Genomic DNA, 10,947 nt, shown 5'->3' on the forward strand with positions numbered 1-10,947 from the left:
ACCAGGGGAAATTGACAGTAGCATCACATGGTCTCATTCTTATATTATTTATCTGTTCTCTTCAATCTCCCTTGTCCTGTAGCAAGGGAGAAGTAAGTCTTCTTGCTGTGAAATCAAACCATGGAAGGTGCTGTGGTTCTGAATGCCATCCGTACTGCCAAAGCTCATACGAGTGGTGAGGAGGTGTATGTGGAGGGGGGAAAAAAGGCACCTGAAATAATATTCTTGAATTGCTTTTCCTGGGAAGGTGCATAGGGCAGCACTGGTTGCAGGGAAAACTTTGGTCCTTCCCCCACCTCGACACCACGCTTGTGAAGGAGCTGCAGCCTTGGAGCAGACAGAGAGGTGAACGCTTGCTGCGGGTCCACCCATGTGGGGCAGGGAGAAGACATTCGTATTTGATAAGGTGTTCAACACTGGCCAGCCTCCTTCAGCTGTAAGACCAGCATTTCCACAAGCCATGGACCATGAAACACAATCTCTCCTTGCCCTAGTGAAGGTATCTGGTTACATTTCCAGAGAGATGGACTGATGTTGCACTTTGCTAGCTAGATGGGGCTGAGCTGACACCCCCTGTCCCCCACAAATGCTTAATGACTCTTGACTAAGGGGAGTCACTTCTAAACTGCAGAAGATGTATGGCTGCAGGCTGAAACCAATAGATTTATTTCCAATTTATCCTGTGGGCATGGAGGCACTCCAGATTGTTTTCTGGTAGTAGGCAGAAGAAACCTAATTTTTTTTCTCATTCTATTTTTCAAAACATTTTTGCATGATCCTTTAGATATTTAAAGCATTTTAGATATTTGAGTTAAAAAAATACGTTCAATTTCTTTATAAATATTACTACATTGTTAAGGACATCAGAGAGCAACAGGCTTAAAATCTCAGCAGTGGAAAAGTTAATGTATATTTGTGAAAATTAATGGTAATAATAGTTTGTAATGGCATAAATTCACCTTAAGTTTGTCTTTTAAAGAGCTTCTCAAATTTTCATAAATTATGTTTAAAAAACAGACACATCATATTGAATTCAATATGAAAACTGAAACTGGGTTTCAAACTGAATCTCACTCAGATTTCTTTTTAATTTTCTCCCATAAGTGACTTTCCACTTGTGGAAGAAAGTGAATAAAGTTTCTTTATGTTTTTTAATTTTGGTTTGGTTTGGTTTTTTTAAAAAATACTAATACTAACTAAAATGACAAACCTATAAAGCTGATCTCAAGTCAAGACCCAGAAATTATGAGGCTTTGAGTAAATCACTGCTAAGTTTAGGTCACTTTTTTGGTTAGAAGTTTGTTTCTCTGTGTTCTGTGATGTGTTTTTGCTGTCATAGTGAGCAATGGTTGAGGTGAAATGCTAATTATCTTGCATTACAAGGCAGTTTCTTCAGCAAGGAATTCAGAGCCAAATGCAGGGACTTGTAGAGGGGAATTGATTGGAGGCAGTGTGGAGTCTTCCCTGGATGCCTTGTTTACATGAGTCTGGTGGGGTAGGTAAGGATGGAGCTGATGCATGCATCATTCAAGCATGTTATTCATACCATTTTATAGCTTTTTAGATAGTGAAGTTGCTGTATTAAAAAGAAAAGTAAATCCTTGCTGACATAAAAATATCTCTTAACAGTGAAGTCTGAAAAAGAAACTATTATCCTTTATTCTATGAGTGTTGACAATTTCAAGACTTTGAAATTCAAGTTCATCCTTGCCCACAGCAGAGAGGAGAGTATAAATTAGACTAATCAAACCTGTTGCTTCTTGTTCAGTTGAAAAATGAGCAGTTGAAGGCTTTTAATCCAAAAGAGTTTAGGTAAAATCAAATCTTAACTCAAAATAAATAAATATTTATGTAAAATTAAAAGGCTGTTAGAAACATTGCCTTTCAATAAGGCAAAAGGCTTCACCTGTATGTCCCTAGTATATATTCTTGATTAAATACAAGTTGGCTATGGTTTCTTTTCTAATGCCAGCAAGACCTTGCATTATTTTTTTGTGATAGGAATACCTGACATTTGGTGACTTCTCCCATTTATATGGCTGTAGCATGAGCAACTTGTGGGTTTCTATGACTATGACTATAACTATCCTGATTATGCAAAATGTTCCACACTGCTTGTGAAGAATAGCTGCTTAACAATACTGGAATTTCTATGTGGCTTATGGGAAGTTACAATATTTGTTGCCATGGTGGTGTTTCTGCATGAACTGACACTTTGCATGCTTTTGGCTTGTTGTGCTGGAATGAAGAGATAAAGTTAAGGTAAGGACAAGGAGAAATGGTTTTAAACTGAAATAAGAATAGACTCAGACTGGATATAAGCAGGACATTTTTTACGATGATGAAACACTGGAACATGTTTCCCAGAGAGGTGGTAGATGCCTCATCCCTGGAAACATTCAAGGTCAGGTTGGATGGCGCTCTGAGCAGCCTGATCTAGTTGAAAATGTCCCTCCTTATTACAGTGGAATTGGGATAGATGACCTTTAATAGTCCCTTCCACCCAAAATGACTCTATGGCATAGCAGATCCAGCACATGGATAAGAAGAATTCCCTTCACATGCTTTATCATATCTTCAAACACTTCTATTTCTAGGTGTTAATGAGAGAACAAACAATGGTATGAACCCAGAAACAGCTCCTTGCAGCTGCCATATTTGTTAGATCCTTGAAAATCCCCTTGGTACTTGGATATTACATGCTCCATGCAGTGCTACTTGAGGCAGTGCTATAGGCCAAAGCATTTCTGAAGGTCTGAGCCAAAAAGAAACCAATCAGTGCTGCTGCATGAAGAGCTGATAACTGGGAGGGTGAAGCCTTTGCACTGGAGTAAGGCTTCACAGTGAAACCTGGTTGTGTAAGAACGGGGTTGGAAACAATCCAAGGCAACTTACTCCACAAGAAGGAAACATGTGAAACAGGAATGAGAAGTTGCTGGTTTTTTTCTTTAATTAAAACTTCAGATGGTAAAACTCTATTACATTATCCCTCCTGAACAGATCTCAGACAAATATCATTGCACCAGATTAAGCAATTCAAAGAGCAGTTAACAGACAACATGGTGAAAAGTGTTTGTTTGGGTTTGTGTTTTGTTTAGGTTTTTGACTAAAGTGGTATCTTATGTCCTACAGCTTCTCGACATGAAGGCAGGGCAGATAAAATACAGACTCAAAAGTCATCAAAGGTCCTGGTTTTACTGGGTTTGTACTCGATGTGCAGTTAGAAAAATTCCTTGCAGGACCAGAGGAGAAACTCCATAAAACACATATGGCTGTAGGATGCTTTCCTGGCCCATGACAATCCAGCTTCACACAAGAAGTGATGCAGTGTGCCATTAAAATGAGTTTTATGCATGTGCTGTTACTGCTACCAAGTGCTCCATAGTTTCTGGATGTGTTCTGTGTTTTAGGGCAGTACAGCAGTTCCCTAAGGGGTCAAAAAGCCCTCACTGAACATATCTTCCCAGATAGAGAGAAGGATTTTTCTGTGGCTCTTGGCAAAAACATTGTCATGTTAACATTGCAAATGGTTAAAATGTTGCCAATTTCAATTTAGGCAATTTCTCCATTAAACATGCTGCCAGGTTAAATATAGGCTGTGCAGGACACCTTTAAAACTTCATCTTCCTACTGCCAAAGAACTGGGAAGCAACAGAGACAGTTTCTAAAGTGGGGTTTTCAACATTTCCTGGGTTTGTAGATCTTGACCTTATGTTGTGCTTACAGTGACAAGCCCCTAGAGGTTTTCTTATTATGGAGGTGGCATAGTAAATTATTTCTAACTGTATTATTTCTACCTATGATCCAGTTACAAGGATATTATGAAAGAAAGTACATGTAGAAAGCCAAGATGGAGCCTACAGGGAATGGCTAAGGAAACTCTAACTCTAAAAGGAGATTGTTCTTCCCTGTGCATTCCTGAAAAGCAGAAACTGTAATACATTAATAAATAAATACATAATAAATAAATAAATAAATAAATAAATAAATTTAAATCCCCAGACAAAGCACAGTCTAAAAGTATGACTGTAAGATTTAGTGGCCAGCAGTTGCTCTTTTAAGAGATGTGTGGAGTTGAAGCATTTGCTTGTCCAGACAAGTGAAGTGCTGGGGATCTGCTTGTATTAGATGGTTTGACTCCCTGCCACTAATACCATTATTTATAGTGTGGCACAAGCAAAGTGACTTATTTCAACAGGCACAAAATAGGTGGGTTAATATTTTTACACTCTGATGTTTCAGTGGCAAGTAACCAAAGAGGACTTGCATTAGTCACGGTCATTTAAAAAAAATAAAGTAATGATCCTTCAACTCTTTCCTCTATTTCATCACTTATATGAGCAACACATTTCTGTGATTAGAGCTATTTTTCTCCCCCTTCTAAAGATGTCACATAACTCTCAAGGACCCCAGTGTTCAGCTTAACAGCTGCTCTTGCTTTTTTAAACCAGGGCTTCTTCATTCATAAGTAACGTAAGAGGAGTGTGTCAATATAGCATCTGACAAAGTATTCCCCTGGCCTCTTACTGGATAAGTAGGTGCCACCAGTATTTATCTGTCCTTTTTGAAGAACAGTTTTATATTGTTCCTCCATGAAACACTGGGTGTTTGAAAGTCCCAAAAGTACCACACACAGCACATGGGCAGCAGAATGACCAGTTCCTGTTGTGCAAAACATTTGGCCTTGGAGCTGTGCACTTGGCTTTTCTGCTGGCAGCGTCTGTGCATTTGCCTTTGATACCTGGATGTGGTAAGGAGGGTAAATGCTGGCCACTAGAGGAATGAGCTGCTTGCAGGTTCAGGCTTTGAGCACTTATGAGAGAAATGGGAGGAAATGACAAACACGACAAAAAGGTTTTAAAAACACATCATAGTGTGTTGCAGCCTTAACCTGGTTTTAATTTATGCCTCAGTTGTAGCCAGTAATGATACATGTAGCTATTTTCATGAGCAAAATAGCAAAAGACCTCAACTCAGTTGACAGTAATATTTAGAGAAAAATCCTTTCCCCTTGGTTATTGCTTGTATTTTTTCCTTTCTGAATTATCTCCAAGAGGAATATAAGTTTTAAACTGAGACATTTTGGATTTGAACAGGACAGGCAGTGTTACATGTATATGACAACTTTTTCACGTCTCCATTTTAGTATACAAGTGTTTTAGCAACCTGGAATTGCAAAAATACTTTTGTCCTCTGTCATTGCCTTTGTGAATGTGTCTCCTGGTGGGTTAGACATCATTTAAGCTTTTCAGAAGGAGAATTAGCACTCCAGGAAGTGATGTTCCTCACTGCTGAAGTGAGTGTATAATGTTCAGGACTGTTCTTTCACTAGTTCACAACACAGGTTCTAAATGGGAGCAAAAGTCTGTACTTAGGAACTAGCTTTCTCTCCTCTTCTGAATTGTACCTGAATATATTTGCCAAATATCTGCTGAGACATGGCAATGTCACTGCTTCTCAACAACATACCAAAATTTACCTAGTCCACTTTTGTTTGTTTGTTTGTTTGTTTGTTTTGGGTTTTGGCATTATTATTTTTATGATGGGGAATGCAAAGGTAAAATCCAAAAAAATTACTTTTGCTTCTTATGGCTGCAATTGCATCTAAAGGAAAACCCTCAGCTGTGTCTTGCTGCAGTTTTTCATTTTCCAGTGGATTTGTGACAACTTACCCCAGTGAAGGGCCTGCCCTTTCCTCCACAACTATCGAGTTACATTGACCAAGCATTCTGCATGCAACAGAAAGGTACAGCAAATTACAATTAGTAACATCAGCTGCATACCAGCTCTGAATAAAAGGCTTCAGTTATATTTTAATTACTTATCTACAGTGAAAAAGAAATGCAGTTAATCAGGTATTTTAGTACACCCATTAAGAAAATTATTGGCTGATGTAAAGATTGCTTATCCTGTTATGCAAGGGTTGAGTGTACTAATAACTCATGACACAAAGTACTAAAATTTTGTATTAAATCTGGAAAAATGATCCAAGAATCTGGAGAAAAGAACTAAAAAACCCCAAAAAACCAAACAAAACCTGAAATCAACTGAACAATCAAAACCCAACAGACTTACCCAATCTGACTTTGTACCTGCCTTGGGCTTGAGGTGGTCTCTTCCTAAAGCTTATATCATAAGCTAAGTGCAGTGGAGCTTAGGGAAGAGGTGCCTCTCTGTCTCTGCACCAGGGAAAAGGCATCCTTTGGGGTGTCAGGGCCTTGGTCACCTCCTTTTCGGTTGTCTCTGCCTTCAGGCAGACATCCCACTCTCCAGGCACTGTGGAAATGCTATTGACAGGGGGGTTCAAAGTCTGTTGTTTTGGGACACTTGGGTGGGAGTTTGTCATCACTGAGCAAATCAACTTTTCCTTGGTCCTGGTGTGCCTAACCCAGGCTTCCCCTGATTGCATTGTCTGTGGCTTTCTTGGTGAAGGGAAAATTGTTAGTGGGAAACTCGGCAGACAAAAGCTTTAAGCATTCCACAGTACAGGGTTTTATCACTTTTTTTGTGGGGTGATGAATGTAACATGAAGCGCAATTGCAGATCTTATTCTTCCATTCTCCATGGTTTTAGTTGTGTTTAACTTCTCGAGATGGAATCCCGTATGTTTCAGCATTTGGCTAAAGCCAGATCAATGAGACTCCTTTGACCTAGTTTTTGTGTTGGAAGGGAAGGGATGTATGCTTACAGGCATTTGTGACAGTGAATTTTCTCCTCAGTGTCTTCTCTGCCGTGTAAAAGCCCTCTGGCAGTGCTGCCAATTGCACGTTGTTGTTGAGTGGGCTGCTTTTGTGTGCACAACAGGTCTGAGAATGCAGGCCTGAAAACTCATCTCTGCAACTCAGCCTTTGAAAAACAGATAAAATTCTGTGTGACTGTGCAGTGGGTTGATGTATTGTGTGATAACACATTGTAAGATACACAGTTTTTACCAGCTTACAACTTGAGAGCAACTTCTGGAGTTCAGTTTTTAAGCCTCTAGGAGGGTTTTGCAATAGCTTTTTATTTTTTATTTCTCTTAGGGGGGGCATTAAGGCATTTCAGCTATGATAGGACTGAATTTCATGCTCCTCTAGTATCAGACATTACTACCTAAAATAGATCCAGCTCACTGTGGGCTGAGCCAGTTTCCCTTATGCAGCAGTGGACAGCAGCTCACCAGGAGAAGGGTAGTGCAGGGGCACACCCGAGCTGCTCAGGAAAAATCCATGCACACAGCCCTCTGCAGATGAAAGTTAGGGATTGCAGGTGAAATGTAGAGATTAATCACCAGAAGGATCAGTTGATAACATTTAATAGCAATTCTGGTAGGGTCTGTGTCAGAGAAAGACCTATGCTTTTGGCTAGCCTTTCCTGATGAGGTGTTTTTAGCCAGAGCAGTCTCTGATAAGATTTTGAGTTGTTCTTTCAGGTTTTTCCCTTAAATAATTCACAGTCATCATAGAATGGCTTCTATTGGAAAGGACTTTAAAGGTCATCACGTTCCAACCCCTTGCTGTGGGCAGGGACACCTTACACCAGGTCAGGCTCTCAGTGCCCCATCCAACTCAGCCTTGAGCACTGTCAGTCTTTTGTCACATGAGAGGTGCTTCATCCCTCTGATCACCTTGGTGGCCTCCACCAGACATGCTCCAGCAGGTCCATGTCCTTCCTGTGCTGGGAACCCCAGAGCTGGATGCAGCACTGCAGGTGGGATGTCAGGAACAGAGGGACAGAAGGAGTAGAGGGGCAGAACCTCCTCCCTTGCCCTGCTGGCCACGCTGCTATGTTGGACATGTTTGGCTTTCTGGGCTGTGAGCACACATTGCCAGAGGTTCCAGGTGCTGACAAAACTTGATACAACAGGATGTCCCCAGAGCAGGCTGTCAGATGGTTGATGTCAGAGCTGCCACCATTCCATGCACCTCAGCAGAGCTTGAGTAATTTCTGCAGAGGGAGGCTTTGCCGTACTTCTGTGGGTGTTGCTTTAGGGGAAGGTGTCCTGCACACCCTGTGCTAAGCAGGGGTGGCTGTACCTGCTGTCCTCACAGGAGAGAGCTGCTCCATTCCCCTGGATACACTGTCACCTAACAAACATGGATCATTTTCAGCACTGGGTCCAAACTGGTTGCAGTAAAGAGAGCAAGCTGGAGATAAGTGGCGTTACTTTCCATGTGCAGGGATGGAAGCACAGCATCCTCCAGCTTGTGCTAACCTGTCTGGATGAAATGAGTTAGAAATGAGACATGAATGTGGATGTGGGCACAGCCTGGTAGTTTTGACATCCATATCCAACTCACAAAATGTATTGACTTTGGAGACATTGAGAGAATTCCACTCTGACTTTTAGTGTGTCTCAAAATTCTACTGCTTTCTTTTCCCCTTTCAGAATGTTCTGTGTATTGTCAGATACAGATATGAGAAAGCTGGATGTGGTCTGTGGGGAAGGTGGGGAGGAGAAGAGAGAAGATAAAAGTGAAGTTAGAGACATTTCAGAGCTGAGCACTACTGAATGTATTTAAACCCTGAGCAAATAACTGATGAAAAAAAGGTATTGTTTTTATTCATCTTACAGGGGACTAAAATATCTGAGTATTTTTAATGCAGATTTTTTTTTTTTTTAAATTGCTGAGTCTGTGGAACTGCCACGAAATTAACTCCTTAACCCACTGAAAATGGCACAGCATTTCCAGTATATTCTGTGGAAGCTGGATAAAGGTAGAGGTTTTGCACCTGGTAGAATTTATCCAGAATCAGAGCAGTGTGTGGCAAGCAGTTAAAGATGATCCATCTGTTTCTACTGATTTCAGGATGACCACTAGCCCAGTGTTGCACATGAAGCATCGTTCCTCACTGGGCAAATAGATCCTCCTCTTCAGTGGGCATTTTTCCTCTAAAACAGATCCAGCCACAGCTTCTCGTCAGGTGAAGACTGGGAAGGATGATAAGTGCTGCCCTAAAGCTTTTGCATTCCAGCCTTTTTCCAGTAGTACAAGCTGGAGTAGGAATAGCACCCAGGCTTGTGACTGAATGTGGCCAGGGGTGTGCTGGGAGCTCCTGGCAGTCGCTGCCAGTGCTGAGGAGCACGTAGCGATACCAGAGGTACCCAAGGAGTGCACATGGAAAGATATGACTATTAAAAGAAAAAGGAATGTAGCTATAAACCTACACTGTGAAGAAATTATTGTAGAAAGATTGTATCTCATTTAATTATATGTCCTTGGATGAAAATGTATTAAAACAAATGTAACTCTCAATAGTTGAGAGTCAAGCTGCAAATATGAATGAATATCCTCATTACTGTAGACAATTACATCTAATAATCTAAAGTTCCAGGTGTGAATTTACTACAAATTTTTTCTGTACAAATGCATAAAAGGGTTTCATTTGTTATTAGATGGAATTTACCTAGTTTTCAATCCAACAGATATGACTTTTGCTTCTCTAGTCTCTATCAAAGATCAAAGCACCATTTCTGTAGGTGCTAAAGAGGTTGCTAAGAAGAGTATTGCAGAGGCCTTACAATACAAAGGTGGTGGTTGCAAAGGAAGGATAGCTCATTCTTTCCTCTCCCCCATTAAAACCCCAGCCAAGACAATGTTTTATGGATAGGCAACTTAAGAGGCACAAACAAATTGCCTGTGCCAGTGCTGATGCCTTCATTGCTGTGAAATGGAGTGGAAGAATAACTGATTTAAATCCAATTATGCTTCTGGAGTTGGCTTCAAGTCCCTGCTGCATGGTGGAGTACCAGGGGTTTCACACTGACTTTCCATATCACACTATCTGAATCGTGGTTTCCTGCTTTTGTCAAATGAACCTGCCTCTTGCCTTTGGGAGTCTCGCAGGAGTTTTTAGTTAAAGGGCTACATTCACTCAAAGGCTATGAATGAGTCTGAAAGGAGTTAGGTTTGGAGTAGGCAGCTAAACTCAAGTAGAATTGAAATAAGCATTCCAGTAACAGAGTTGGTCTCTGAAACACAGTGTGCCTGGCACCAAGAAGACCAGCTGTGACACTGCTTCTAATTCTTCACACTGCCCTTTTGACATGTAACTTTTTCTGTATCAGTCTTTGAGGATGGAAAAACAAAGCCTTGTCGTGAAGGTGACTGCACAACCACAGTGAGCCATGGTTTCAGCATGCTCCTGGCTGGCTCAACGAAGGGAGAAAACCTTCAAGTAATGTTTGCTGCTGTGGTTGGTGACATTATCAAATTTCCCAGTGCAAATACCTTTGAGAGGAGCAAGCCTTCAGTTTTTCTTCTTAGGATCACTTAATGAGTCATTATTTACTTTTGTCACATAGCAATACAGGACTTGATTTCTGGGAAAAAAACTGTAACTCTGCCAAGGTTGTTGCTGAATAGAAGCAGCATATTTACCATAACAAAGTTTAAGCTCATCACATGGGAAGTTTCCAGATATAACTTTCATTGTGGTTTCATATTTTCCACTACGTTCCTGAGGGACAGCAGCTCCTTTCAGATAAGGTCTGCTCAGTAATGATCTTGAAAGCTGTTTCTACTTGGAAAGGAGAACACCTACGAACACCATAGGAAAAGTACCATAAAAAGTCAGGATGCAAACCTGGGAGCACTTCAGTTTGGGTTATGACAGCAGGAATTTTAGGATGCAGAGTATATGGGGAGCTTGTGCACTGGTGCCCTCCTGCCACCAGGCTGGGACAGGGTGTACTCCCAGAGTGTGGCCTCGGGCTTTAGTTTCACTACAACCCTTTAAGCCAAGTAGTTTCAAAGGTCTGCACTGGCTGGTGTCCTGACAGGGTTTGGAGAACCCTGAGGAAAGAGACTCACTTTTGCTTGCTGTAATCTTCACTCATCTGTTTCCCGCACAGAGTGGGGTTTGTTTGGGGTTTTTTTAATGCTAATTGATAAAGCATATGGGCTAACCAAGTTTATAGGGTGAGTTCCAGTTTAACAGGAGTAAAGTGGATCACATTGTGCCCAG

This window comes from Cyanistes caeruleus, chromosome 6 (assembly GCF_971803275.1).
Source record: "Cyanistes caeruleus chromosome 6, bCyaCae1.hap1.1, whole genome shotgun sequence".
Classification (NCBI taxonomy): domain Eukaryota; kingdom Metazoa; phylum Chordata; class Aves; order Passeriformes; family Paridae; genus Cyanistes; species Cyanistes caeruleus.